Source organism: Balaenoptera physalus (genome assembly GCF_965194825.1).
Source record: "Balaenoptera physalus genome assembly, chromosome: 21".
Taxonomy (NCBI): domain Eukaryota; kingdom Metazoa; phylum Chordata; class Mammalia; order Artiodactyla; family Balaenopteridae; genus Balaenoptera; species Balaenoptera physalus.
Genome location: NC_138902.1, coordinates 33,163,116 through 33,189,833, shown reverse-complemented (window position 1 = coordinate 33,189,833; position 26,718 = coordinate 33,163,116). Strand labels below are relative to the sequence as shown.

Genomic DNA, 26,718 nt, shown 5'->3' with positions numbered 1-26,718 from the left:
ATAGTTAGCCTGAATTTTTCAGTTGCTAAGTGTTTATATTTCCATGGGCTGGAAGGAGTGAAATGCAGCTAAATGGACCATGGAAATAAAAATAGTACATTTCCAAGAGTTTTATTTTCAACACAGAGGAAAAGATTTGTTTCAAAATAAATGTGTGTATTCCATTCCATATAGGTGTATAATCTTTATACTTATACTTTACACTTGCATATAACCTTTTTTCAAATTGAAGTATAGTTGATTTACAATGTTGTGTGAGTTTCAGGTGTACAGCAAAGTGATTCAATTATGTACTTTTTTTTCATATTCTTTCCCATCATAGATTATTACAATATATAACCTTATATAATACTTATATGTAATCTTTATACTTTATACTTTAGTTCATGAACTAAAGCAGAGATTCTGGAAGCACAGTTATTACAAACAATAACAAAAAAGCCATCAGGGAAAAGAAAGAAAAAACACACGAGTTGCAATGTGAAAGGCTTCGGACTCAAATTTTCAAAAATAGTCCCAGTCTGAAGCATCTAACAAGTTTGCAAATCGAAAAATACTGTTAAACTTGTGGAATGATGACAAGCCATCATTTCTTATGGAAATGTATTTATCTGTTCTGCTAAAAGATCTGAATCGCTATCATATTATAAATTTAATTAAAATCACCTTTGTTTTGATAATTTCCAAATACAAAAATAAGAACTAGAAATTACTCCTGAAAATTATTAAATGTGTAAGAGCAACTAGTCAAAAGTGGCTACTCTTGTAAAATAGCTGGTACAATCTGCAATTTTGTGCACATTTCATGCCAACTAATGTCAGAGAGCATATGGGGCCATCTGCTGTAGATCTTCCCTCAATCTCTATTTTATATGGCAGGACATAGGGGTGAAGCACTGCAGGAGAACAGGGCTTCATGAAGTTCATTTGCCAGTGGAAACTCCTGCACAAGACAAGAAATGTCTTTCCTTCAATAAGCGCACTTTCCGTTAACTAATGATAACAGCAGCAAACATTTACTAGATCTCAGCATGGGTTAGGCATCACCCTAGACAATTTACCTCTTTTATCTCATTTAGTCCTCACACTACCGTATAAGGTAGGAAATGCTGCAATCCGCATTTAAAAGTTTTAAATCTCTATTTTATAGATGAAGAAACTGAGGCAAAAAGTTTGGTGGAGCTGGGATTTACAGTCATGGAATCTCAATCCACAATCCATGCTCTACCACTATATTTTTAAAACAGCAATTCCTGAACACCCTATTAGAAACAGATGTCATGAAACTGCAGGAGTTTTTTTTCTTACATTTTTTAGCTTATATGTCATACATCATCAGATATGATCTAAAGTAATGAATGATCTAAATATAAAAACACTAAGACAAGAAAAACACGACAGGAAACAGCTCTAAAAAATTTGAAAAGGTTACATGTGTAACAGTACTTACTCTCTTCAGTTACTAAACTGATTTTCAGAACAATAAAGACTATACCTGTAGAGCAAGAGCTATGGCTAAACACATTACAAACAGATAAACAAACAAGTTACAGTGAAAATAAAAGGCACTTTCATATTCAGAGAAAAAAGCTGGCAAAGGAGTTTCTCTTCCAGTATTTCTTATACTGGAAATTTCATCATAAATTTTGAGAAAATAATTTGCATTGTTCTGAGATAAGAATGACTGATCTTGTACTTGATAAGCATTTGGCTTTTTCTATTGCTTTCTCTTCCTTACAAGATTTCCAAATAATTGAGGGTCAAACATGAATACGGCTTATAAATGTGAAAGAATCTGATCCAGAAATACCATCAAGAAATGATAAACCGAGGGCTGAGAATCAGAAATGGGGTTTACTGCAAGAAGGCCTGAGAGATAATCACAGATGCCTCACGGAAACGGAAAACATTCCCGTAAGAGGGGAAAGTGGAACACGAAACAATAAGGGAAAGCGTGTCTTTTGTGATTAGGGCTGGAGGTAAGGATTTGGAAGAGGCAAGAAAGGAGGGCTCCGCAGGAAAAGGCACGATTCCCCACACTCCTTCAAGATGAGTCTGAGCAGGGCCAGGGCTGGGAGAAGGGTCCAAACGGAGCTTACCGCGAAGAGAAGGACGCAAAATTGAAACGCGTCCGCTCAAGAAAAATAAGAAAAGCAACCGAAGAGGGGCCGGAGCCGGAGCAGAACGGGAGCAGAGGACGGACGCCGGGAGGACGAGGACAGGCCCGGGCAGGTGCCCGCGCGGGAGGGGTGGTCCCGGAGGCCCCGGGCCGGGGGAGGAAGAGGCCGGAGGGCGGACGCCGGAGACGCCGGGCCGGGGAGGGGTGGTCCCGGAGGCCCCGGGCCGGGGGAGGAGGGGGCCGACCCGGTGGGGTCGGGTTCATGCTGGGGCGGGAGGGGAGCTGGGTTGCGGGACGCGGAGGGTGGGCGTGGGGTTGAGGACGGGTGGGCCGCGCCGTGTGGCGGGCAGACTGCCTCCGTCCCCACCTGACGCGCGGACGCCCATAGTCCCCACTTAGCGCGCGCGGCGTCCCAGTCCTTACCTGGCGCGCCGACGGTCCGGGCCCCACCTGGCGCACTGACAACCCTCAGCCGGCACCTGACGGCGGCCCGTCGGGATTTATTGCCGGAAATCGCCCACCGCCTACCCGGGAGCCGCCGCGGGGAAGCCCCGCCCCCGGCCGCGCTGATTGGCCAGCGCGGCTCCGCGCGGCCGTGTTGCTACGCTGATCCCTGAGTCGGCGGCGCGCGCGTGCGCAGTGGGCGTCGCTCCCGGTCCCCCGTGCTGCTGCCCGCGCGTGCGCAGTCGGTGCGGCCCGTGGGGCTGGTGGGGCTGGTGGGGCTGGTGGGGCTGGTGGGGCTGGTGGGGGAGGTGGAGGGGGCGTCTGGGCGCCGAGAGGCTCCAGGTGCTGAGGTAGCAGAGAAGGCGTGGGTCACCTGGGTCCTAACTGCCGGGCCGACTGCAGACAGATACTCCAATCCGCTCACCCCAACCTGCTCAGCTTTCCAACCCAACCTGAATTTCGGGAATGCAGCTTCGATTTGCCCCCAATCCCCCTGTGCACCTCATTACCTTGTATACTGAGTTTTAAGGCCCAAGTACTTTGTATTTATAAACGATTTAGTGGGGTTTTCCCAGTTAGGAGACAAGAATGTGGGGTTCCGGAGGGCAGGGTAGGAGCAGGGCCCCCGGTTCTGGCCAGTGCGAGCTCTCGGCCGGGTCGGAGCCGGACCGGCTGCCGAGAGGCGTGGGCATTAACTAAGGCCTGAACCTCTCTCTGCCTCACTTTCCCCGCAAGTAAAATGGAGCCGGCAGCGGGGCTTACCTCACAGGATCTTTATGAAAATTGAATTAACATGGTCAAACATTCAAACCAGTACCTGGGGTATGGTGAGCAGGACATAAGTATTTGATCTTAGTATTTTTCTTTTTTTTAATGTGTAAAATATAGTAGGTATTCATATTTTAGAAAAATTTTTTGTAAATTATTCCTCGTGCTTATTACAATAGTGTTCTTTACATGCTTTTAAAATAGAGGAAAAGTGATTACGGACAGAGGTCAGCAGTGTTGCTTGCATATCCCCAATTTAAGAACCGCCCCCTTCTTTTCCTAGTTTTAGGTATCGTCCATGGATGAGCGTTTGGTTCTTTCCAATATTTTGCCGTTAAAAATAAATGAGTAGCTGTATGCGTGTGCGGTTTTGGTTTCTTTTTTAAATTTGTGGGGTGGTGTGTTTGCGAGTAAATTACTATCATTGGAATTGTTGGGCCAAAGACAAGTGCAAGTGGAGTTGTGGTCGACATCGCCAGGGCGAGAGCCCCGCCGGCACCCCACGGGGCTTAGAAGAGTATGAAGTCTAGACTAATTGGCCAGCGTCCACATAGCTCCTTGTGAAGGAGTTCCACTGGCTGGATTGAGAGGAAGCAAAGTGACAGCCATCCGCAGAGAAACGCAGGGCCCCCCCCACGTGGTTCAGGTCAATTCCGTCCAGCAAATATCTCTGAGAGCACACTTAGCTTTCTGCTTGTAAAGAGGGGCATGTTCACGGCCCTCTAGAAGCTTCACCAGTGGAGGAGGAGAAAGCAGCAGAGGGGCAGGAAGATGCTCCGCAAAGGCAGGGTGTGGCTGGGCGCTGTGGAGCCCCGCGAGTGAGGGGAGAGCCGTCCCTTCATCTAACAAGTCTATCAACTGGGACGAGGGAGAATTTCGAGTTCTTTATTTTCCTAAAAATAATCCAATTGTTATTCGATCCAAGGATTTGGGGACACTTAAACACATTGTTGCAGCCCCTCCCCAAAGTTGGGGTCCGCCGTAGCAGTGAGCTGGGGCAGTCACTGGTCACAGGCGTGCTGGTGCCTCCATGCCTCACCGGGGGCTTGGGGTGCAGCCAGCACGGGGCCCCCATGCGTCCTGAAGGCCGCTGCACCGCTGGGGAGTGTGTCCCTGATCCTCTGGAGACAAGCTCAGCTTTGCTCCCTCCAGGCTCAGGGAATTGTCTCTTTTTCCATGCTCCACTCTGTCTGGAACACGTAAGATGTTCAATGGCATCTTTATACAACACATGAAGACTAATTCTGTTTTCTGTGCAACGATAATACTGGGGTGAGAAATAACCAAACCAAACTACCCAAACAAAACCCTGTCACCTTGGTGCACACTTGGTAGAGCAGTAGGTACATTAGGGTGACCACACAGACCACATGCTGGGCACCATGGCAGGTGGTGAGGATGTGAAGCTGAAATCCCTGATTTTCAGGAGCTCACTGTTCAAGGCAGATACAGGACAGCGAATACACAGAAAATGGGGTGATGGCTATAAAGACGTACAAAATATGGAGAGGCCTGGGCCAAAAGCACCTCTCTGACAGATGCCTCCAGGCCAGCAGGCAGCGATGGCCAGGGCAGAGGAGGAGATAGCTTGTGTTTGCTGGCTTGTTTCCGATCTCCTCTCTGTCTTGGGCCTCCTTATCTTTCAAATAGGAATCGGAATAGAATCTTAGGATCCTGAACTAAGAGGTGGCCAGGAGCACGTGGTAAGCGTGGGATGGAGGGATAGGAAGGCTGACTGCACAGCACCTGCAGGCACCTCATCCCTCCACTTTTGAAACTCTGTACTTGCCGGACAAGACGTGTTGTCATCAGGCTTCATCCTGAGAGCAGCCAGTTTGCAAGCCCACAACTCCTCACCCAGCTCCAAACACTCTCTGTTCGCCTGGCGCAGAGCTGAAGCCGAATCCAGCCTCTGTGGGCAGCATGCCATTAACCGTTAACTTCTCCCACCTGGTGGGGGTCTCAGTACCTGCAAAACAGCTCAAAGACGTTGTTCTGTGTATCCCTTGATGGGGAACCAGGACCCTGCCCCAAGGCTGCTCTATTGTTTCTCTTGACTCCTCCTCCCTTGTCTCACACCCCCTCCCTTCCCTAATTAACAACTGCTTGAATCTGCCCCATGGAACTCATGGAAGGTCATGGAGGCTGACTGAAGCCTGTTTCCTATAATCAAAGAAATGGGGACACAGGAAGGATTTTGTGCCCAGGAGCCCCACTGGGCCCTGCTCGGTATCAAGGCTGTCTCTAACTCCACTCATGGACATGTTTACATTAATACAGATGCCGCAGCACGTTCCACCCTAGGTATTTATCAAAGATAAATGAAAACATGGCCACGAGGAGCGTGTACAATAATGTTCGTAGCAGTTTATTCCTTGGAACAACCTAGATATCTGTCTGCAAGGAAGTGGACTAACAGACTGGAATATTCAAGCCGTGGAAGAGAATGAGCCGCTGATGCGTGCTACAACGTGGACGCTTGTCAAGAATAGTATCTTAGTGAAGGAATGCAGACACGGAAGTATATGCCGTGTGACTCCATTCGTGTGAAATGCGATAGAATCACGCCCGTGGTGGCTTTGCGGGGCCAGGGTAGGGACAGGGCAACCTTCTGGGGTGATGGGAGTGTCTGGTGTAGTTTGGGATGAGACTATGCCTGTGTTAAATATCACCGAGCATTTCACTGGAAGTATGTTAAACCTCGATAAGCCAATACATATTTTTTCTTTGGGAGGAACATTTCTATCTGACATATTCCTGGCCAAATTTTATGCAGCATATTGAATTTAAAAAATCAAACAACCAGCAAATATGTTGAGGGCTTACCCCACACCCAGAATCATATTAAGAGTTGTGGGAACTGCAGAAATGTAGAAACCTTCCCTGCCTGCTAGGAGCTTGTGGTCTGTGATTGAGGCAGGAAATACATGTAAGAAGTGTTAGCAATCGAACATTTAAATGAAAATTCAAAAGACCCCAAGGAATGACCCCAGGTCATTCGCACAAGTGAACTTTGATGGGGGTCACAGGTGCAGGGAAATCACTTTAGCCTGAGCAGTCATAAGAAGATACTAAAATTCACTGTGGCAGGTGAGGGGGAAAGACATAGTTTCCTAACTTAATACGGACTCTAACAGGGCAGACGTTTTTGGTAACACCTCTTACAGCTGGGCTCCCTTTCCTCTAATGTAAATCTCAGAAAGCAGGCACTTCAATCTAGAAACAAAAATGGTAAGTCTCTAAGCCTCTCCCAGTTCTGGTGTCTTGAAATTCCATCCACGGATTCAAGGGAGCATCTCCATGAAGTCCCGAGTTATTCTCAGCCTGCCCACATGACCCCGCTCCTCAAGGCTCAGACCAACCCTCTCTTTATATGCTGATAACAATGACAGCTTTGATCATGACAGTGATGGTGTAAATGGCTAACCTTTACTTACTGTTCACTGCACACCAGGCTGTGCTCAAGCACTCTGCTTGCCTTATGCTCCGAATAACCCTGAAAGGTCAATCCTGTTATTACTGTGTCTTGAAGACGAGGCCCCGAGGCTTCGAGAAAGCTCAGTAGCCTTGCCGGGACCCCACAAGTAGCAGACGTGGATCCAGGGTGTGACTTAGCTTGTGTGACGCCATCACTGCGTGTCCACCTCCCTGGGAGGCGCCCCCCTGAGAGGCCTGTTTTAGGTGATCCTCCTTCCCCCAGCCCTCCAGTGCTTGAGTCTTTACCAGTCACCAGACAACCACAGTTTCCTGTAACTCCTTTCAGTTACTTAAATCCCAGCTCGCCCTGCCCTCGACTTATAAAAACATCTCAGCTTTGCGTGAAGACCGTGAGCTCTCTGAAGGCAGGGACTAGGGTCTGACACTTTACAGAGCCCTGAAAGTAGAATTCTGGGTGGAGAGGGGAGCCAGCCAACATCGTTTGATCTACACACATGACCACAGCTGGAGCAGTGGGAACAAGTCCCCTTCAGAGTCACCTCAGATACGGTACTGAAGTTGGCTCGTCCTCTGCATGGTTATTTCCGTGCTGGCATGTGCTTCTCCTGTTTCTATATTGCTTTCTGTGAGATCCAAGCAATGGGATAAACTTCGATAGATTGTTAGAACCAAGAGAGAACTCTGCGTGGAGCTAATCCGTCCTTGTAGATAAGGCCACACCCTCAAGACTCAGCTGGTGGAGGAACGGCAGAGCTGGAGCCGAGCCTCCCATGCCAAACATGGTTTTCTTCCCCTAACACAGCAGATGGTCTCTGTGTCTGAGCCTGGAAGTCCCAGATCCCTCTCCCCACGTCCAGCAAATGCGAGACCACCATGGGTTGGGCGTGGGCGCTAAGGTGTCTGTAGCCTTTTATCAACAGCATTGCTGGGCTGCTCTCTGACTGGCCCAGACTTCCAGTCACCTTAGGTCACCGTGGTCTCCTGCCCATCATGACTCTGTCCCTCTGCTGAATGGGGGACGACTGACCATACCCTCCTGGGAGGAAGCACAGAGGTTCAGCCTCTGGGTGAGATGAGCAAAGTCTATTAAGGGGACCCTTCTTCGAAAGAAGAGGCATGAGCAGATCCTCTCATGTCCAGCCATGAGAATTTTCTGACTTTCTGGTTAGGGTCACTAGTCGTACAAATGAAGGCAATGTGCCACAGATGCCCCGTCACCAGGGCTACAGTAAAAACCTAATAAATGGAAAACAGCAACATTGCCTGCTGAACAACTGGGTTTTTCCAAGCAATTTTGTCAGCAGAAGTTTACTGCTTTTTGATAGAATTGAAAATAAACAGGGGCTTCCCTGGTGGCGCAGTGGTTAAGAGTCTGCCTGCCAATGCAGGGGACACGGGTTCCAGCCCTGGTCCGGGAAGATCCCACATGCCACGGAGCAGCTGGGTCCGTGTGCCACAACTACTGAGCCCGCGTGCCACAACTACTGAAGCCCACGCACCTAGAGCCTGTGCTCCACAGCAAGAGAGGCCGCCACAATGAGAGGCCCACGCACGGCAACAAAGAGTAGCCCCTGCTGGCTGCAACTAGAGAAAGCCCACATGCAGCAACAAAGACCCAACGCAGCCAAAATAAACAAATAAATAAATAAAATGAAATAAAAAATTTTAAAAAAGAAAAATAAAAGAAACAAACAATAGAAAGGCAGTATTTTAAATACACCTGGGTTTTAGTAAATCATTATGGTAATGTGCTACATAATTTTGGAAAATTAATTCTGGTTTGGCTATTAGCAATAAAATGATGAAATGGTTAATGGGCTCCATAATCATTCTTCCAATAATGTCTGGGAGAAAATGAAGTTAAAGCAAATCTAATTTAGAAAAGCAAGTGGAATTGAATGGTTGAAAATGTCAACAGAAATGATTCTCATCTGTTGGAAAAAAGTGTCTAATGCACACGTGGAACTCTATAACCAGAACACAGAAATTTAGCTTCTCTGTTCACATGAAAACCTCAGCTTCATCTGAAATGCTGAAGATGGCAGGACAGAAAGAGGATGAATTCGCGCCGTTAGGGAGTCTGCATCTGTGGGACCGAGTTGATAAAGGCAGCCACAGCCAGGAGAGTAGGTGTGTACGAGGGCCAGAATTTTTCTGTGCACACCAGGACCCACACTCACAGAGATGTCTAAACAGAGGAGGCACTTCCTGGCCCCGTGACGGCTCACCTTTTTTCTGTCTGCTGGCCCACAGAGCCTCATTCCAGGTGTCTCAATCCACCTCCAAGGACAGGGGAAGCAAAGAACAGCAAAAATACCAACAATTTTGCTCAGTCTTTCTACAAATGCTCTTTGCTTTTACTGCAACATGAAACCCAGAGCAACATAAGTGACGTGAGCCACTGGTGGGTGTAGCATCGCTGAAAGCCTAACATTTGAGGACTACCTAAGTTATGGCACATAACTGCCTGCAACTTCTCTGCTGAAGTCATTCTTCCGAGAAGAACTTCTCTACTATGTCTGAGTGGGCAGAAGTAAAGAAAAGCAAATGCCAAAGCTAAGACCATGCTTAGGAAGGGAGCCCAATCCCAGGTGCATATTTTAGAGATATAATGGGGAAACCTTGAGGCACAACCAAACCGAGGAGGGAACTTACACGTGTCCAGAGCTGTGGAGGACAGTGGAGGGTCCCCAGTGTAGCTACTTGGTTGGGACTTGGTGAGGTTTTGTGCACAGCTGGGGTCTCTCGTCTCTGTGACCCATGGGTCTGATGTGTAGGCAGCTGCCGATGGAAATCCCAAGGATTAGTGTGGCTGCTTAAGTGACCCTGTCAAGTTGCCCCAGTGATGCAGCAAAGTCTAGAGACAGGAGCTTACTTTCTGTTTCTTGGCTCCACTGCCTCATGTTGAGTTGTTGCAGCAAAATAAATCAAACATTTACCCTTTCTTCTGCTTCTGACTCCAGCTCTAAAACTCCTACTTCTTTTCAAGGCAACGTGGATGTTCTAACTAGTGCAAAGTCACATACAAGGGAGTAGATAAACGGAAGTCAGGGAGATTCATATTTCTAGATATTATCCTTCCCTACCAGGAGAAAAAGTGTACTGATGGAAAATATTCAGCCAGCGTTCTAAGCCAGAGAGCCTCATAGGTCCATGGAAATTGCATGTATTTTAAAGAAAAATCTTGAGAGGAAAATAAATAACCTACTTTATATAGATGTTTCTCCTTTGACTGAAGGACAATTGTGCTGTCTACAATAGTTGTTAGAGCTATAAAACCTTAAAAGGGCATTTATAAGAAGGAAACACAGATTTGCTGTGATTCCTGCTGTTACAAGGGAAGTGCCCCCTTGCTCTGCCTTGTCTTATCCTGAGATGGAAGGAAAATTGCCCGGTAGACAGTGTCTGCACAAGATCTTGCGAAAGCTGGGCCTTCAGGTGACTTGCAAGTATCATACGTTTACATATGATGGCTTCCTACCTTATCAAGGCTCCGCTCACAGGTTGCCTTCTCATTAGACCTACCTTTAGTATTTCAGTTAAAATTGCAACCTCCCCCAGACACTCAGAAACCCCCTCACACTGGTCTATTTTTCACCCTTATTAATGTATTAATAAATTTATTAATTTATTAATTACCCCAGGATGTAAGCTTCACCAGGGCAGAATTTTCTTTTTTCTCTTTTGTTCACCAATGCATCCCGGCTCCCAGGACAGTGCCTGGTACATACTAGACACTTAGATACTTGCTGAATAAATAAATGAATGAACAAATCAATGAAACACATCCTTCATATAAAAAATGTTAAATATGCATGTTCATGTTCTAGACCAGAAGATTCTATTGATCTCACAACAGACTTGAAGGAATATACCAGGAGGGTTGGTAAATGGAGATATTTCCAGATTATGTTGCTTATTTACTTGATAAAGTTTGATGTTACTATGGCCTGAAAGTTTGTCCCCTCAAAATCCACAAGTTGAAATCCTAATGCCTGATGTGATGGCATTAGGAGGTGAGGCCTTTGGGAGGTGCTTGAACCCCGAGGGCAGAGCTCTCATGAATGGGATTAGTGCCTTGTAAAGCTACCATTGTCTGTGCTTTGCCTGAAGCTTTTCCTGTATTAACTAGAGATTCAAAGTGGGGATGGCGGGAGAGGATGAGGAATAAGGGAAATATGAGCGCAAACGATAAGAGGCGGAAGAAAATAAAAAGACAGTAGAAGACAGAAAAGGTGGAGCAGGACAACACAGCTTGCGGTTTATAAAGCAGGCAGCACACGTGAGAAGATCAAACACTCGTGTCAGCTGCTGTTGGTTAAATAGGCTGTAATGAGCTACCCTGGGAAATCTATGTGAAATCATGTCCCATGACATGAGCACTATGGAAAAGGAGACCAAGAACCAAACTCCAAAAAATGGGCAAGAATGTCTTTCTAAACTTGTTGCTTAGAAAGGAGACAGATTTTTCCGTTGTATTCCTCTTTATCATATTTTAAAATTATTGATCACTATTATTTTATTACTGAAACAATACAGTAGATGGAATATACTACACGCTTAACGAAAATTAGAAAATACAGACAAGCAGAAAGAATAAATATCTACAAACCATCCATAATTCCACCACTCGGAAACAACCACTGTTGTTTTTAAAAGAAGCCCTGTTTTTAAGCCTCAGATAGCTATGCAGGAAACGTTCACCTTTGGAAGAGGGAAGGTCCACCATGGGGTACACGTGCCGTTAACTGTGTTCACGTGTTTCTCTGCACGCGGCCCTCAAACTACTTACATTAGAATCGTCTGGTGCGTTTATTTAAATGCAGCATCCCAGGCACACCTGTGGCTTCTCAGTCAGAATTTCTGGGGCTGAGGTCTGGGCAGCTGCTAATCTATAAGCTACTCAGGAGATTCTAAGGCACAGTACGGTTTCAACTGCTGGTCCAGACGAACGTTTCCCAAGCTCGCCAGGATGTATGCACGAGGATCACCCAATGAGCTTGAGAAAGCTGCCGTCCCATCCCCATGAGATTCTCTTCGCTTTGATCATGGTAAACCCCGCACACTTCTGTTACCCAAAGTCTTTCCGGTTGATTCTCTGCAGCCAGATTTGGAAGCCCCTGCTTTAGATCAGTTGTTTCCTATTTTTGTCAAGCCCTCAAACTCTTTGTTCCAATGACTGGGCTTTCAATTAATGTGTAAAACAAGCGAAAGCAGTTACTGTTTGAATCAGAGAAATCTGGGCAAAACTTGTGCTCCCCGCGGTGCCCAGAGGGCTCCCCATCCTGCAGCCTAAACACCGCTGCTGGGTGGGGGAGACCCCGCGGGTGACGGTGCACAGGGCCTGACCTCTGTGGTCTGCAGTTGTCATGTGTCTGACGTTCCACAGGGGACACAGCAGAGAGGCTGGCATCTCGTAATCAACCCAAGAACTTTCACAGAACAGCTGAGCTCTAAGAGGGGCGAGGTCTAAGAGGGGCAAGGCCCAGTTCACACAGACGTCCACTGCGTCTGGAACTCAGCCCAGTGTCAGCGCCAAATGTGACACAAGAGGACAGAATCAAAACGCGATTGCTCCTGTTCTGTAAACACTGTGTGCGCGTGGAAAACATTTGCTCGACGTCCTGTACAATGCTGGTCTCTGAGCGCAAACAAGGGCTTTTCCAGGGAATGGCGTCAAGAGAACAGGACCACAATTTCTAATACAAAACTAAATGTTAAATTACCCTTGACCGCTTGACCCAGCGTCAGTTACCCAACAGTGCTTTTCACAGTGGCAACAGGAAAATGGTAAAAGTATTTCAGACAGTATTTCGGTTAAGAAAAGTGCAAAAATAAAAAGAAAATAGCGTTCTACAGCAGGGCCTTGCCAAAAGTGCGGCAAATCAGAATTCTCCGGCTCTTCCGGCTTCCTGGGGTTTAATTTAACCTGTGCTTTGGCATTCCTTCTGCCCGCCAGTCTCCCCAGAAGAGATGAGATGGCTCAATGAAATTTCACGCATTCACACCATCCGGGTTAAGGTACAGAAAACCACATGCTTTTTCTAGCAACTACAGGCATTTATTTTGACAAAGCCAGTGGAAAGAGGTCTGTATTACATACTAGATCCCTCTCTACCTCCTCAGATGTAGCGGGATCCCCATAGGGAAGGATGGAACATTCAAATGGGGGTAGTTGAAGGAGGATTTAATAAAGGGACTATGTGCACCAGTGTGGACAGGGTTTAGGAAACCCATGAGGGACGGTATAGTCCCTGGGGCTGGGGAACGCGCGCGCCAGTCCTGTGTTCACCCTGGGTGAGCAGAGTCAATGCCAGGGAATAAGGCCACAGAGGTGGGACTGCCTGAGCTACGCATTCATTCCTGGTGAGAGGGAAGACCTCCTGATAACCCAGGACAAGCGGTTTATGGTTATGGAAACATAGTAACGTTTCCTTATTGCTGATGAGTAGATGCCACGATGCTGTTTATAGTGGATTTGCATGTGAACTTCCATTCGTGTTACGGCTCTCACAAGGTGGTTTGTTAAATGTGTAACTAAACAATTTACTGTTTAGAAGTGAGACATAGGTGAGGCAGTTCCCCTTAAACAAGGTCTCAGACGTGCAGTGTTTTCCGCTGGAATCCCCTGTTCGTCGGAGCCCTGTCGATAGGACGTGGGTGTGGGGCGAGCTGGTGAGGCAGGAGATAGATGGCCCCAGGCTGAGCTGCTAGAGTCTGTCCCCCTGGACAGATACTTCAAGACGAAGACAGCAGCAGGAGGGAGGAGGACCTGAGCCCAGCTCAGGTAAGAGATAACGAGACCTCATATTCCTCATTCTCGAGGTCAAGGAGACTTCCCGATTACACACGTGCAGAAAGGCTCCTGGGGGTCAACAGGAGGGGGCGCCACCCCATAGTAGGTGATGTCAACCTACCCACAGGCCTCTGCGCTAGAATCCATCTTGGCTAAGAGATGCACACACACACAGGGCAGGACCTTGAGATAAACCAAATACAGACTCAGAGCCAGACAAAGCAAGATGAATGGCCGGAGGAAACCCAGAAGAACTGCCGCATATAAGTGAGTCAAACTACCACGAGGGCGGGACTCTCTGAGTCCACCCATGTGTCTATCCACACGTACTCTTTTTCCTCCTAATAAACACTTTACTTGTTTCACTGCTTTCCGTCTCTTTGTGGGAATTCATTTCTACAAAGCCGAAGGGCCAGGGCCTTGTCACTGGCTGCTGGTCTAGTGGCCGGGATTCAGTGCCCTCACTGCCGCGGCCCGACTTCAATCTCTGGCCGGGAGCCAAAATCCTGCCTCAGGCCGAGGCCACCTGAGATCAAGACGTGCAGTGTTTTCCACTGGAATCCCCTGTGCCTAGGAGCCCAGTCCAAGGGACGAGGGTGCATGGGGGCAGGCACGTGGGTTTGGGGGGCAGAGGCCTGGGGAGCAGCGACGCGGGTGTGGGGGACGGGGGGGGGGGACGTGGGCGTCGTGGAGAGTGTGATTACCTCTCAGATTTGAGGGTGCCAGCGACTGGGACCGTGACCTTCACAAGAGCCTCTCAGTTCTGTTTTCTCCCCACCTCAGGTCAGACCTTGGGTTTGCCTTGTGATCTCAGTTCTCTGAGGGGTCTAAGAAGCATTGTTGATTTTCAATTTGTTCACTTTTTACTTGTAAAACCATAGGGGTGGCACCATCCAGGCTGCTTACCTGCCAGCCTGGACCCTGGAGACTGGCAGGCCACGCCCTGAGCTCAGGCGCATCTCAGCTCCGGGCCTGGGGGCTCTGGAAGGCTGTAGATTTGCGTCCTCCTTCCCGCCCGCAGGTCCAGCCCTGCACAGCCCTGGGGCCCCACCCTGCTCCCCTACTGGCCGCCTGCTGTGGGTCCTGCCTGTTGGGCGCGCAGGCAGCCTCTAGAGCTAGAAAAAACAAAGACGTGGATTCTCCTCTGGGCGCCAGAAGGAACCCTCCCCTGCCAACACCTAGTAGGACCCTGACCTCCCGAGCTGTAAGATAAAGGGGGTTGATGATGGGGTGGGGGGGGACCGGGTGGGAGAGGAGGAGGCTGGGCGGCGGGCAAATGCTCTCCCTGCAGGCAGCTCCCACCTGCAGCGAGCCCACCTGTGGCCCCTGGGTCTCGCGGCTTCCTGGGCTCTGGGTTGGGCCGTCGGCCCCCCTCTGAGGGAGCAGACTTCTCAGCAGAGGTCCTTGGCCGCTCAAGCCCTCGGCATCAGCCAGACCGTCCGTCAGGGACAGAGCCCCTCCTGGCCACCTGCTCGCACGCCCGCCAGCGTGCTGTGTGCCCCTCTGTTCACCCGGGTAATTATTCACCCTCCCCTATGGGCCATCGCTGCAATGTCTCCTAGGGAAGAAAAACAAATGCAATGGAAACAAATAAAGCAAAAGCAGATTTTTTAAAAGGAAAAAAGACCACCCTGAGGGCTGTCAGCAGCAGCTTCATAGGTTGGTTCACCGGACTCCAGAGGCAGCTTTTGGGCTTTGAACAATCCCCCTCGGCCCTGAGATGAGGTTAAGACACCCCCGCAGAGAGCACAAGGCTGGGGGAACAGTTCTTTCACCGCAGACTCTTTCCCGCTAGCCTTCCTTCCAATCTCCAGTGGGAAGAAGGGGATAAGACCTAAAAGTGTGAGGTAGGCATTCCATCCTTTAAAATCAGCGGATAAATAAAAACCCAGACTTCACATGAGTTTGGAGCACTAATCCACCTTGCAAAGGATTCTTAAGAAGTCTTCAAGCAAATGGAGTTAAATCTAATTAGGCACAGCTTTAAATATTACTGAAAGCAAAGGCCCACATACGTGACTACAATAAATGACAGTGAGGCATCCGGCACTATTTAAAACACAGTAAGAGATTGTATTTAGCAGCACAATGGCCGAAGGCGGGGGTAGGGGCTGGGGTGGAAGTTCAGGCTGGAATGCTCGGGAGGGCCCAGGGTGGCTTTAAATACAGCTCTCGTGGTTGGGATTAACAGATACACACTACTACGTATAAAATAGATAACCAACAAGGACCTACTGTGTAGCACAGGGAACTCTACTCAATATTCTGTAATAACCTATAAGGGAAAATGTGGTGCTCCAAGGACAATGGTGCTTCAAGGACAAAGGACAGCCCTGCCTGAAAAAGTTTGTGTTACACACCCCACCAGACTCTCTCGCCCTCCGCGCCATGTTGCGATGGGAACGAAATTCCTGAGCCCACCTGGGCAACGGGACTGTTCCTCTCTCGTCCCAAATAAGGAAAGGCATCTGCCTTGTCCCACTCCCACCCTAGAGAAGGAAGGTATATATATGTGCCTCAACCAATCGAGAAAAGAAATTTTCACCTCAGACCATTCTTTTTGTTCTCTGGCTATAAAAACCGACTAATAGCACATGTTCAGGGTCGGCTCTCCCAGACTACTAGGAAGTCGGCCCGCTGTTCTGGCAGCAACCGTTCCCTCTAATAAATTCCATCCTCTTTACATTCTGCCTTGTGTCTGGAAATTCTTTTCCAACCTGCGTTTGGACCACGACAGAAAAGAATCTAAAAGGAATATATATTCAGTTATCCACATGTAACTGAATCACTGTGCTGTACAACTGAAACTAACACGGTATTATAAATCAACTATACTTAAATAAAAAATACATAAATAAAGTTCTCGCTCTGAAGGGCGCTCGAAGCTGAGAGCTTGCACCAGGCTCAGCCATAAACCACATTTTGGAGGCGTGTGTCGCAAGGACCCTCTACTCGGCGTGGTCCAAAAATCAAATGTCTTTCACGTGTGGCCCCCTGTCTACGCATGTACCTAGATGTATTTGTGATAATAAAACACACATTTCTGAAATGTTGCTGAATAGTACCTTTTTGTCATTATGCCCTTTCCCAGTACACAAAATTTCTGAGTACAGTAATATCAAGTACGTGTTCATGAGAAATTGTGAGGTAAAGTGGGTTTTCAAACCATCGTTTGGGAACCAGAGCTAAAACCACAGAAGGTGCATGAGGGAGGTGGCCCGCAGACTGGACAGCCGGCCAGTCTGGCGTGGCCACTGCTCTCAGGAGGAGCCCCAGCCGAGTGGGAAAGCCGGGGCCCAGGAGGGGAAGCTGCCCCTCCAGTGCCTTCAGGTGTGTGGCTGGTAAAGTCCGTTTACCTGGCGGACGTCTCAGCCACGGGAACGCTATCCTGTGCCCCAGGCCGTCCCACCCGCTGTCCCGGGGCCCAGCCCGTTCCTGTTGGTGCCTCTATGTGTCCCGTCTCAGGACCACCGTGTTTCCACAATTCCGGGTACCCGTGTTTTCACATTTTAACATTTCTGGAGGCAGAATGTATCTTTAGTTACACAGCTCATAATAGTTTAATTGGAAGTGTTTTCTCTCTCTTGATTTAGAAAAATAAAGATGAGTCTTACCGTCAGGAACACCTTAGAGCTGGTGAAACAGATTGTGTGACCTGAGAAACGGGGGCCGGAGTGTGAAGGGTGGTCCTCGGCCTTTCTTAAGCAGCCACAGTTTATTCCCCTACAACACTGATCTTATTATTCTTCAGAAACTAGGTGAAAGCCCTTTTGTACTTTCATAAAACTAGTAATTTGTATAAGCACCATTTCATTAAAAAAAAGTTGGAGGGGAGAAAAAACAATAAACCATAGTAAAGAAGTGATTATAAACTGTCATTCTTAGATCATATAATCTGACAACAACCAAACCAGTACAGACCCCGGTGTTGGTCCTGGGTCTCCAGTTTTTATACTAACACAGGTGCCAGGAGGTCTGCCCGCCCCACGACCTGGAAACAGCAAACGCTGAACATGTCTGTGTCATTTTGACATTTCTGGGAATATTTCATCTTGAATAAAAAGGAGAAACATGAAATAAGAGACGCTAAATCCTACATATCTTTAGCCAAAACCCAAGAGAAAAGCAAAAATACATTTTTTAATATTTCTATTATAATCACTTTTTTAAACTGGAGGGTGTAAACACCAAGCTGGGCGTTATTCAGAAACGTGCTTGGGCCTGACTGGCTGAAGGTTAGGTCAATCTTAGCTGCATTTTCACAGTCAAACCTATTGTTTCACACTCAAGTCAGTGTGGTAAACGAAATATTCAGGAAGAAAAATCATAGTATTCGTATTAGTTTCCTACTGCTGCTAGAACAAATTACCACAAACTTAATGGTTTAAAACACTCAAATTTATCACTTTATGGTTCTGGAGCTCAGAAACGGAAAGGGGTCTCTCTGAGCTAAAATCAAGGTGTTGGCAGAGCCGTGTCCCACGGAAAACCCACTTCTTGCCTTTTCTTGCTTCTGGAGGCTGCCCACCTTCCTCGGCTCCCGGGACCCTCCCCCTTCAAAGCCAGCCCTGACCACCAAGGATTTCCCGCCCCCCTCTCCCTGGTTCCTCCACTCACTCATAAGGACCCTGATGACACTGGGCCCACCTGGGTGATCCCGGCTGACCGCCCACCTCACGGTCAGCTGATAAGCAACCTTTACCGCTTAGCCTAAGGTAGTCACTGTTTCTGGGGATTAGGACTTGGACATCTCTGGGGCCTTACCTTGCTGCCCACAGATGGGTTACTGGTCTTCACAGAACAATGGTTCTGCACAGGCAGATGATCCTGTGCCTTCGTCCAGTGTGGGGACAAAGGCACAAGCGCTGCCACTGAGCCACCAACGCCTCCCACTGGAAGTGGGACTGTCCCGACTTGCGCCATCTGTGAATTCCACCCCACTGGTGCTCCAGGCTCCCACCAAGAGGACCCCTGCATCCCCACTGCCTCGCCACCATCTACTCAGCTCGCGCAGGCATTTCCTGCTGGTGCCCCTCGACCCTCCAAACTCTCAGTCCAGCCCCTCTGTCCCTCTGAGCCACTGTCGCAGTTACAACCTTTAATTTATTACCAAGTGACTTCAGGTGCGCCTCTCCGAGTTGGACTGTAATCTCCGTGGGGGAGTGAAGTTCTGTTCTGTTCCCCATCGGAGCTGTGACACAGTTCTAAGAACCCACACTTCGATGGTGCTCCGGGAATGTTTGCTGAAGGAACGAGCCTCCCACTGAGTGAAAACGAGATGGGAGGAGGTTTACAGAGGACGGTGAACAGCAGGGGACGCGGGTTTGATGACTGAAGCTGACGGGTTATCAGGATGCAGGATCCACCCAACAGTGCCTCTGCTTTCATCATGGAAACTGTTCACGAGACGGTGGTGAAGGGGCCAGACCGACAAGCTCAGCCCCAGCTCGCCTGCCCACGGCAGGCCCTTAACCCCCTGTGCCTCCTTGTTATCTCTTTTGCAAAACACGGTAGTGGTACCTGCCCCACCCTCCCCTCCCCCCAGCAGTGTAGTGATGGCTGAGTGCACGGTGATCAGTCTTCTTCGGACTTGGGCAGAGCCGGTGCATTGTGAGTGTCCCTGAGAGCCACACACCGTCCTCATCAGCACAGCTGTCAGAAGTCCCCACACCAACGCCACAGCACAGCCGTCACCCATGGACCAGCCAGGAACTGGAGTTCACTCGGAAAAGAGGGATGGGAATGTTTTTTAAAGCACGTCAAGGTGGTTTATATAATGTCATTTAATTAACCCTTCAAAAAAGGACCTAACGTCAAGAGTCTCTAAATTGATCTCTAATGGTCACTAGTGAGCAAAACGAAGGTGTGAGAACATCGTACCTAACACGTCCTCACTCCTTAACCTTCGTTTTGCTCACTAGTGACCATGAGAGGTTTAGGGATCCCTGATCTTAATTTAAGGTCCATTTCAATAATAATAACAAGTCGTCAAGAGCGAACAATCTATTACTTCAAGAGAGGTGTTTGTAAATTTGCTGAGTGGAAATGAACTTACTAAAGCATCAGCCCTGGGGACAGAATGAACTGCCCGGGGGCAGGGGAGCAGCAGCCGCAGGACTGCCCGCGCCTCGTGGCGGATCACAGGGGCCTTGGGAGGGAGCAGCAAAGAGCTCCCAACAGGTTCTCCATTTTATTGGAGAAGCATGAGGAGAGATGATTCCAATTAGAAAAGAACAAAATGCTGAAGGTCACATACGATACAAGATACTGCATGTAGGGCTAATTAGCGCTTTAAAGAAGAAGTCACCTGTCTAAGCAGTAGACAGTGAGGGCTAACTCCACAATAATCATCTCTGACTCTAATTGGAGAGCTACCCTTTGGAAGCAGAGCTCAGAGAAACAATTTGCAGATAACATCAAAAGAGATTTAATCATATGCCTTCCTATTTGAAAATGTTAGCTGCCGCTGTGCAGACATATAATCACTAATCTACCATATGAAAGATAGAAAACTCAGCCCACCCACTATTTCTCCTTCTCTGCAAAAATTATTTTTTCTCTGATGGCTCGTTTTCTAACCAAGAAACTTACTGCTTATGTGGTGGCTTATTTTCTGCTGCTAAAGTATTAACTGTTCAAATGTCCTGAGGTGAGAATGTGGGAAAGCAGACTCCTGGGCTTTCTCAACATCACTGTACAGGAAGCTGGGAAGTGGAACCTAGTTTTACAACTTTGGGAATCAGGGGCAGGAGGGGAAGGAGCTAAGGAAGCATGAACGCCCAGGGTCTCCCGCACCCCAGGGTCGCCTGCCACTCACCCCATCCGAGCGTCCTGTCCCTGCCACACACCGAAGGCAAAGAGCAGGGCAGGGAAGAGAAAGCGGTGGAGTCTCGGGGACCTGTCACGCATCAGGGACGAGGGCCTGGGCAAACCCATGCATCGCTCGGCTGGGGATGCCTACCCCTATTTGACCTGGTCGTGGACCCTGGCGCTGTCCCAGAGGTAGGGGTGCAGGGGGATTCCCTGGGCTGACGGGCCTGAGAAGGGGGAGCTGAGACCCCTCTCACATGGCGGGAGGTAAAACTGAAGGCCAGTCTGCGTGCTAGTTCTTTGGCCTATGACCCAGCCTTTTAGCTAAGAGTCGGCCAAGGGGAGGTGGGCAGGGAGGGTGTGGCCACCATCACCCTGTGTGAGTTACGGGATCCTGCAGGGGACGACAGCAAACCCAGGTGGTGTCGTGGTCTCTCTGCAGCTCAGCCCTGTCCCTGCCCCCACGGGCCTTCAGGACCAGGCTGGCTCAGCAGACCCGCTTCCTTCAAAGATGAATGCAGACTGCCCGGAGTCAGCCCGGGGCCAGGTGGAGACATGCTGCCCAGCTGGGTGGGGAGAAGATGTTAGGCCGATGGGGAACGTACAAGAGCCACGAACGTGAGGGACAAGCGCGACAGCCAGTTATCACTACTCTTCTCAACAGTGCACTGGAGAGCAAGCCTTTGCAGTAAAATAAAAAATAAAAACCATGAGTTATAAGGGATGAGAGAAAGCAAAGCTATCATTTTCTTGCAGATGATATGATTGTCTACCTATAAAATCCAAGAGAATCTATGAATAAACTACTCAGATTAATAAAAGTTTAGGGCTTCCCTAGTGGTGCAGTGGTTAAGAATCTGCCTACCAATGCAGGGGACACGGGTTCAAGCCCTGGTCCAGGAAGATCCCACGTGCCACGGAGCAACTAAGCCCGTGCCCCGCAGCTACTGAGCCTGCACTCTAGAGCCCGTGAGCCACAACTACTGAGCCTGTGTGCCACAACTACTGAAGCCCACACGCCACAACTACTGAGCCTGAGCTCTAGAGCCCGCGAGCCACAACTACTGAGCCCATGTGCCACAACTACTGAAGCCCGCGTGCCTAGAGCCCATGCTCCGCAACAAGAGAAGCCACCGCAGTGAGAAGCCCGCGCACCACGACAAAGAGTAGTCTCCACTCGCCGCAACTAGAGAAAGCCCGTGTGCAGCAACGAAGACCCAACGCAGCCAAAAATAAATAAATTTATTAAAAAATAAAATAAAAAAATAAAAGTTTAGCAAGATTTGCAGGGGACAAGAGCAATGAACAAAATTCATATCATTTCTTTACAGTAGCAATAACCAAGTGGGAATTATAATTTAAACTGCGTCATTCATAGTCACAGCAAAATCTATAACATTCATAGTTGCAGCAAAATCTAACAAATGTGCAATATCTTCACATAGAAAACAACAAACGTGTTATTAAAAGATATAAAGGAAGAATTTAATAAATGGGGAAAAATTTCATGGTTAGAAATTTTATCCAATTTCATGGATAGAAAGATTCAATTTTGTAAGTGAATTCTCCAAAATCTTTAAATTCAATGAAAATTCAATCAAAACTCCATCAAAATATACGGGGAACTTAAAAAACTGATTTTAGAGAATATGTGTAAAGAAATAGCTTAAGAAATGCTTGGGGGCTTCCCTGGTGGTGCAGTGGTTAAGGATCCACTTGCCAATACAGGGGACACGGGTTCGAGCCCTGGTCCAGGAAGATCCCACATGCCACGGAGCAACTAAGCCTGTACGCCACAACTACTGAGCCTGCACTCTAGAGCCTGCGAGCCACAACTACTGAGCCCGAGAGCCACAGCTACTGAGCCTGCATGCCACAACTACTGAAGCCTGCACGCCTAGAGTCCATGCTCTACAACAAGAGAAGCCACCGCAATAAGAAGCCCGCACACCACAACAAAGACCCAACGCAGCCAAAAATAAATAAATTAAAAAAAAAAAAGAAAAAAAGAAATGCTTGGAATGATACACTACCTGGAACTGGCTTCAAAAGAATCTGGGGCAGGGGTGGGGGGACCAAGGGGGAGGCGTAGATGAAACCAGATTGGGCATGAATTGATTATCACTGCAGCTGGGATTGGGCTATCCTATTGGGTCTACTTACATATGTTTAAAATTTTCTATAATATAAGTTTAAAAAAGTTTGAGAAGGAAAAATACCAAAAACTCTTTTTTTGAGAAAAAGCCAAATTGGGAGAATTTACAAGAAAATGAATACATCAAAGGTACAGTCATAAAGATTGTGACAACAGTACAGCAGTAGAAAAACAGACCAAGGGAAAAGAAGAGCTCAGAAGCAGTCTTGTAAAGCCTAAACGTGACCAACCAAAAACTAGTAGGATGAAATATAGGTAATATAGGACTTTGTGATCACGAACATAGTGTGAAAAGAGGAAGGGGCAGAATAATTAATACAGCATGGTGCCACTTAATGTAAAGTAACACTTTCAAAAATAAGTTTGTATAATGGATACATGTACATATGTAAATTTTTTAAAAAGGAATATAAAAATACAAACTACCAAACTGTTTACCACTGGGTGAGTGAGGACAGGCCTCTGTGTTGTTCATAAAGGATTCCTAAGCTATATCTATTATGTATTTTTTCTTTTAAAAGGATTAGAAACAAGTATGACAAAATATATAGTTAAATTTGGGTTATGGAAACACAATGTGTTTTGTAAAAATTCTTTATACTTTTCCTGTATCTTTTTTTTCAAAATTGCAAAAAGACAAAGAAATAAGAAATCATTCAAAGAAATAACATCACTAAACAAACTTGGAGTCAAGACAAGCTGTCCTAGGAGAAAAGCAGAAGGAAGAGCTGTAAGGGCTCCAAGGAGAGATTGCAGGACAAGGACAGAGGATCAGGAGTGGGTGAAGGAGGAAGAGGCCAGGAGGTGAAAGCGCCAACAGCAGCCATCAGAAGTAGGAGAAGCAGGTGGGAAGTGCTGTCCTGGACACGGGGAGCAAACCTGAAGTCACTCAGGATGCTGAGCATGCACAGTGCAAGGCAGTTAAGTGACTCGGGGGCCAGGGAATGATGTGGAGACAATGGGAAAATAACGTGTGTATAATTGGTGCTCCTAAAGAAAAAAACCAGAAGAAATAAAAGAGAGAAAATTAAAGATACGAATGCATAAAGGTATCTTTAAAAAATGAAAAATTTTTATCTTTTGGTCTTATGTTGCAGGACAAAAAAGTGATACAAGAAGATGGATATAAAATATCTTGATTAAGTAACTCAACTTCAAGGAGAGATAAAGACCCCTGGTTTCTAGAAGGGAAAGTATCAAAGGCAGGAAGAGGTCCAGAAGCCAGAGCCAGGGGAGGGGCCTGGGGGTGCCAGGCAGAGGGAGGGGTTCTGTCATCACCGCTGGCCGGCTCACACAAGAGGGCGGGGTCGTTGTGGGCCTTGGGCAGGGACAGAGGTGACCCACACCCAAGGGACCAGCTGAAGGGAGCTTCTCGAATGCTTCATCATGGGCCTGCATGCCCTACCTTGGATCAAACTCTGTAGGAAAGCTCAGGAAGGGCCCCTGAGGGGCACCAGCTAATCTTTCAGTTACTGACAAGACTGGACCAGGGAGCTGAACTGATTTTTCCAATACTCCACAGCTGATTAGAGAGAGCCAGAACTCCTTCTAGCTTTTATTGGATTCTTAATCTGCTGCTCTTTGTTGGAAAGATCAAATGTATAATATTTGTAGTTTTCTCCATTTATTTTCTAAAATAATGTATTTAAAAAATATTTTATATCCATATATTTACATTTAGATTATATATCATATAAAACATTTATATAATATATGTAACTATATAGAATACTATATACTATATATAGTATAGCTATATATTATGGTTATAACATATGTAACTATAATACTATATACTATTATACTATATATACTATTTTATATTCAATATATTTTATATACAATATAGTATACATTATATTGTATATATAGTATTCTACATATTATATAGTATATATGGAATATTTAATACATTCTATATGTCATATACCATATGTAATATATAATTATAACTACATACTAAATACTAGATAACACAAGTTGTTACATAATTACATAATCTGCTACAGAAGTATACATACATACGTAACTATATATATATATACACATATACATACATAACTATACATATGATAACCTAAAATACATAACGCATGTCATACACACGCATAACTGAGAACAATGCCAGCGGCTCACCTGGTGGTGCCCTCCTTGCTGACTCAGCCAGAGGGAATTTCTGCGTCTGGATCTTCTTCCTTCTATTCTTCAGCCGTCTCAGTACCTCCGACCCCTCGCCAGGAGGCCCTTCTGCAGCCTCCTGTCTCCCAGGGTTACACTAGCTCCATCCGTGACAAGACCGCGTTTGTATTTTCTCATTTGTGGCACTTCTTTCTCTTTCCTACGACGTTACAGTCCATGAAGCTTGGAGCACCGTTTCCCCAGGGGTCACTCCCCCGTGGCCTCTGTGGGACATTCTGTGGCACTTGGCACTCGACCACGTTGTGCGGATGAGGTGCAGACACTGCTTCTTTTCTGTGCCTTCGGAATTGTGCTTCACAGGTTGAGAAAAATCTTACTTAAATAAACTCTATGAGGCTGGGATTCAAAGCAGGAAGTAGCTGCGGCTGAAACTTCCAACTGGACGATCATCTGTTTAAACAGCAAGAAGTAGCCTGTGAAATCGAAAGTAAACGCAAAGGTGCCTTTGGACAATGTATCAAAGGGACTGAAAACCAACCAAATATCACAAAACCATATGAAGAATTTTTTTAAATACGCATTTTACAGGTCAGGAAACAGAGGCTGGGGGATACTGGATAACTTGACTGGCCTAAATCATTTGTCAAAGCAGGTGATTCCCTCTAGGTTATTTCTTCTCCAATGTGGCCGGGAAGCAGAAGAGGCAGACGGGGAAGCATAAGCTCTGTGATCACTAAGAGGCAAAGTGAAGTTCAGGGGCCAGAAGCCGGAAAGAACCTGGGCAGCATAGCTGAGGTCAGGGCCCGGTGTAGACCTGGGCGATGCTGAGGCTGCCCTGGTGGCTGTTGTGGACAGAGGTGCACCCACAGCTTGACTTCACTGGTCTTTGCACACCTGGTGAGTTGGCTGGTCCCGCTTGCAGGAAGATCCAGTGTAATGTGAACAGGTATGATTCTGTTCCAATGTGTGTGGGTTTCCCCCATGCCTCCAAGCGATTCTCTGGGTGACCTACGAGTCAGTCAGTTCTGGCTTTTGTACCTGGAGGTAAGTGTCAGATTCCACAGGGGAGGGGCCCAGGGCCCCAAGACTGCCCCCCACCCAGTGCCAAACGCAAGTCCAGGTTGTCACCTGTGCTTCTGGCCAATTGGCTATAGTCTGGAGGTTCCCACGACTCCTCCTTGGGTTCAATTAATTTGCTAGAGTGGCTCACAGAACTCAGAAAGCATTTTACTTACTAAATGACCGGTTTATTATAAAAGGATGAACTCAGGAGCAGCCAGATGGGAGGCACGTGGGGCAGGGTGTGCAGAGGGGGTTTGGGGCCCCGTGATCCCTCCAGGCGCCCCTCTCCCAGCATCTCCATGTGTTCACCCACCTGGATGCTCTCCAAACCCCGTCTTCTGGGTTTTCATGGAGGCTTCATTGATTGAACTGCTGACCACTGGGGGTAGATTCCACCTGCAGCACTCTTCCCCTCCCCAGAGGTGGGGAGTGGAGGTACGACTGAGGGTTCCAACCCTCCTATCACTTGGTTGTGCTGCATTTCTATACACTAATAATGAGCTATCAGAAGATAAATTAAGAAAACAATCCCATTTACAATCTCATCAAAAACAATAACACACCTAGGAATAAATTTAACCAAGGAGGCGAAAGACCTGTACACTAAAAACTGTACACCACTGATGAAAGAAATTGAAGACACAAATAAATGGAAATGTATTTTGTGCTCATGGATTTGAAGAATTAGTATTGTTAAAAATGCCCATACTACCCAAAGCAATATACAGATTCAATGTCATCCGTATCAAAATTCCAATGGCACTTTCCACAGAAATATAACAAATATAAAATCTGTATGGAACCACAAGAGACCCTAAACAGCCAAAGCAATCTTGAGAAAGAAGAACAAAGCTGGAGTCATCATGCTTCCTGATTTCAAACGATATTTCAAAGTTATAGTAATCAAAACAGTTTAACATTGGCATTAAAAAACAGACACACAGATCAATGGAAAAAATATAGAGCCCAAGAAATAAACCCATGCAC

General features: G+C 47.2%; 1 protein-coding gene and 1 long non-coding RNA gene across 25 annotated transcripts in view; both read right to left on the bottom strand.

Moving 5' to 3' along the window:
* The window catches only part of FBXO25 (F-box protein 25), a 58,995-nt gene extending 56,298 nt beyond the window's left edge, over positions 1 to 2,697 (bottom strand). For 6 of the 16 annotated variants that reach the window (XR_014258011.1, XR_014258012.1, XR_014258013.1 and 3 more), the window contains exon 1: positions 2,100 to 2,226. The gene's annotated coding sequence lies outside the window, so the exon portion shown is untranslated. Of the gene's footprint in view, positions 1 to 2,099; positions 2,237 to 2,542 lie in introns of those variants that run through there. The other 10 variants (XM_082444004.1, XM_082444005.1, XM_082444003.1 and 7 more) reach the window with 7 other exon arrangements.
* Positions 2,698 to 4,202: 1,505 nt separating this feature from the next.
* LOC309651357 overlaps positions 4,203 to 26,718 on the bottom strand; it is a 70,886-nt gene continuing 48,370 nt past the window's right edge. For 4 of the 9 annotated variants that reach the window (XR_014258033.1, XR_014258038.1, XR_014258039.1 and 1 more), the window contains 7 exons: positions 24,667 to 25,119; positions 18,676 to 19,287; positions 17,487 to 17,616; positions 10,409 to 10,518; positions 5,117 to 9,550; positions 4,648 to 4,764; positions 4,203 to 4,521 (listed from right to left, as the gene is read on the bottom strand). This is a non-coding gene — a long non-coding RNA (uncharacterized lncRNA). Of the gene's footprint in view, positions 4,522 to 4,647; positions 4,765 to 5,116; positions 9,551 to 10,408; positions 10,519 to 17,486; positions 17,617 to 18,675; positions 19,288 to 24,666; positions 25,143 to 26,718 lie in introns of all 9 variants that reach the window. The other 5 variants (XR_014258037.1, XR_014258032.1, XR_014258034.1 and 2 more) reach the window with 5 other exon arrangements.